Below are 3,838 nucleotides of genomic sequence, written 5' to 3' on the forward strand. Positions count from 1 at the left end.
ATGGTATTTTCAATAACCTCATATGCACGGGAAAGCTGGACAATGAATAAAGAAGACTTTAGAAGAATTGATTCATTTGAGTTAATGGTATTGGAGAACAATATTAAAAGTATCATGGACTACTTGAAGAATAAACAAATCTGTTAAGGAAGAAATACAGTCAGAATGCTTCATAGAAGCCAGGATGGCAAGACTTCTGTCTCTCATAATTCAGATATATTATCAGGAGGGACCAATCCATGGAGAATGACATAAACCTTCATAAAGTGTAGTGTCAGTGAAAAATAGTAAGAACCCCAATGAGATGAATTGGTATGGTGGGTTCAAGCTTAACAATTGTGAGGATGGCACTGGTCTCAAGCTTAACAATGATTATGAGGATGGTTCATGACTGCCCAGTGTTTTGCTCTTTGGTGCATAAGGTTGTTATGAGTTGGAACTGCCTTGATGGCACCTAACAACAACAAGGCACCTGACTCTGCAATCAGTCCTCCTGACCAAAGTCATTCATCTTTATTTCCTCTGTTAGCTGGGTAGCCCACTGCTCTGGATTTTGTTTCTACTGCTGTTGCTTCTCGGCCACTTTTCCAGTGCCATAGTTTTCTATCCCTGTGTTGAGGATGTTAAACACACTGGAATCTCAGATTCAACAAACAAACTCTACTCCTGGCTCCTCTTCTTTGGTAATAGTGAAACTCCCCATTTTTGCTTCTGAGATGACTCATCTTAAACATGCTAGAGTTCCAAGTTTTTAAAATCATAATTAACTCTGTTAACCACTCACAACTGAATCATATAATCATATCATCAGCTTCTCCTGTCTTCTCTTACCCAGCCCCAGTAGAAAAAAATCATTGTTGGGATCACAAGGAGTATGTGAAGAAGAATCGTATGAAGCAATTCACAGCACTGCACAAGATCCAAGAAAATTCACTGTAGTAAAAAGTGACTAAGGTGCCTCAAGCCATGGTATTTTCAGCTAAGAGTTGGACAGTGAATAAGGTAGACCTTAGAATAATGAATGCATTTGAATTATGGTTTTGGTGAGTAATAGTGAAAGTACCATGGACTACTAACAGTACAAACAAAAGTATCTTGTAAGAACTAATGTCAGATTTCTCCTTACAAGTGAGGATGGCAAGACTTGTCCGATTGTTTTTTGTATGTGTTGTCAAAAAGGATCAGTCCCTAGAGAAAGACGCCATGCTTGGTGAAATGGAGGGTCATTGAAAAGAGTAATACCATAAACAAAGTGTTTTCACACAATGGCAGTGAGCTCAATAATGGGTTCAAATGTAACAATATCATTAATATCACATGTAAGTAAAATTTTGTTGAAGATAATTCAAAAATGGCTGCAATAGTATAGCTACAGGAAACTGCCAGCAACTCGAGCTGGATTCAGAACAGGACCTGGAGCTAGCAATATCATTGCTAACATTCTGTTGTGCATAGGTTTGCTATAAGTCGGAGCCAACTCAATGACACCTAACAATAACAACAACATATTATAGTCAATATTCTTCACCAACACTGTATTTCAAATGGGTGAATTATTATCTGGTCTTCCTTTTTCATTCGTGTATACGAGGTGATTGAAAATGCTATAACTTGAGTCAGGCTCATCTTAGTCCTCAAGGTGATATATTTGTTTTTCAACACTCAAGAGGTGTTTTGCAACAAATTTGCTAAATGTAATATATCATTTAATGTCTTGATTGCTATTTCAATGCATGCTGATTGTGAATCCAAGTAAAATGAAATCCATGCTCATGGCAGTGGTGGCTGGTTGGACGCAGTGTGGCATTCACTGAGCTGCGAGTCTGGCGGGCGTGCACAAACCCCAGGCCTGGCTTCCTAGTGCCCCTGGGCTGCACACCTCTACAGCTGCGGGAGTGCTGAGCCCGCCCTGGCTGGGACAATGCCCAAGTATTTCCTAGGCCAGAGCGTGCTCCGGAGTTCCTGGGACCAAGTGTTCGCCGCCTTCTGGCAGTGGTATCCGAACCCCTACAGCAAACACGTCTTGACGGAGGACACAGTACACCAGGAGGTGACCCCTGACCAGCAGCTCCTGTCCTGAGGACTCCTGACCAAGACCAACAGGATTTCCTGCGGGGCCGAGTGACTATTTCCTGCCAATGTTACTCACTCAGTGTACTTCCTAGAGGACTATTGTGGACCCACAAAATCAGACCATGACCACCTTCACTTGAAACATCAACCACGCCCGGCTGATGGTAGTGGAGGAACGCTGTGTTTACTGTGTGGACTCTGGTAACAGTGGTTGGACCAAAATTCATCGGAAAGCCTGGGTCTCCTCAAGCTTGTTTGGCCTCTCCAGAGCTATCCAGGAATTTGGTCTGGCCGGGTTTAAAAGCAATGTGACCAAGACTATGAAGGGATTTGAATGTATTTTGGCCAAGCTTCAAGGTGAGGCCCCTTCTAAAACACTTGTTGAAACTGCCAAGGAAGCCAAGGAAAAGGTAAAGGAGACGGCACTGGTAGCTACAGAAAAGGCTAAGGACCATGCCAACAAGGCAGCCACCAAGAAACAGCAGCAGCTGTCTGTGCAGCCATCCGGGCCTTCCCAGCACTACCACCATCCCACATTAGACAATCCAGCTCCACCCCTTCTGGCCTATCCCAGTGTGCTTTCTAATTAAAAATCAACTTCCATCCCTATCTACTGTCTGGGGTCAGCGTGGAGTGAGGGCCAGTTGGTCATCTATATGACACCAAGCACGTTATCCATGTCTGTGCCAGTCCTGCTCATTACCTCATTGGGCACCTGAGGCACAGAAAGGTGCCCAGAGTCACAGTGAGCAGGTGGAGTGGAGTGGTATAAGCACTAGACTGTAAACTCCATAAGGGCAGGGATCTGTTTGCTTTCTGATGTGTCCCAAGTACCTGAGACAATAGCTAGCACATATTAGGCACTCAATAAATACTTGCTGAATTTAAAAAAAAAGAAGAAGAAGAAAGAAATCCATGACAAATATTTTTTCCATCTATCATGATGCTGTTTATTGGTTGAGTTTTGAGGATTTTTGTTTTCTTTTTGTTATGTTGTCATCCAAACTGAAGATTTTATGTACTCCCTGATCTTCATCAGTAAGTGTTTCAAGTCCTTTCCACCTTCAGCAAGCAAGGTTGTGTCACCTACATATTACAGATTGTTAATGAGTCATCCTCCAATACTGATACTTCCTTCTTCTTCATACAGTCCAGATTCTCAGATTATTTGCTCACCAAACAGATTGAAAAAAGTATACTTAAAGGATACAATCCTGATGCATACCTTTCCTGATTTTAAAATATGTAGTATCTCCTTGTTCTGTTGAAAAACCAAAAACAGAGCAAGCAAAATAAAGAACATACAGAAGAATTATCACATGGCACACTTCATCTGAGGATCCCAATATAATTGAAATGAATAATAAGCACCTATAAACATCCAACACTTCCATTGTCCTGGTGTCACTGGACTGCAAACCCCAAGGTCGACAGTTCAAATCCACCATCTGCTCCTCGGAAACCCTATACAGGATCTCTATTAGTCGTAACCAACTTGACAGCATTCAACAACACCAACAACAAAGGACCAGCTTAGCCTTATGTGCGTAGGTTTTAGTGTGGACTGTTCTTGTGTTGTTTGTTATTTTTTGGTGTATTGTGTTTGAAAGGTGTGATACTTGGGATGCTCTACACAGATTTACACACTGCAAACACTTAGATACTGTTTTTAGACAACTATCAGCTTCCCTTACTGGCAAATGGCCAGTAGGGCAGAGCACATCTCAGTTTCCTGATATGTGCAAAATAGCCAGTGAGATGTGAC

General features: G+C 42.1%; 1 pseudogene; it reads left to right on the forward strand.

Annotated features, from left to right (window-relative positions):
- Window positions 1-1,921: 1,921 nt before the first annotated feature.
- On the forward strand, window positions 1,922-2,663 carry LOC102826064 (annotated as a pseudogene).
- The last annotated feature ends 1,175 nt before the right edge of the window (window positions 2,664-3,838 follow it).

Source organism: Chrysochloris asiatica, unplaced genomic scaffold (assembly GCF_000296735.1).
Source record: "Chrysochloris asiatica unplaced genomic scaffold, ChrAsi1.0 scaffold00190, whole genome shotgun sequence".
NCBI lineage: Eukaryota > Metazoa > Chordata > Mammalia > Afrosoricida > Chrysochloridae > Chrysochloris > Chrysochloris asiatica.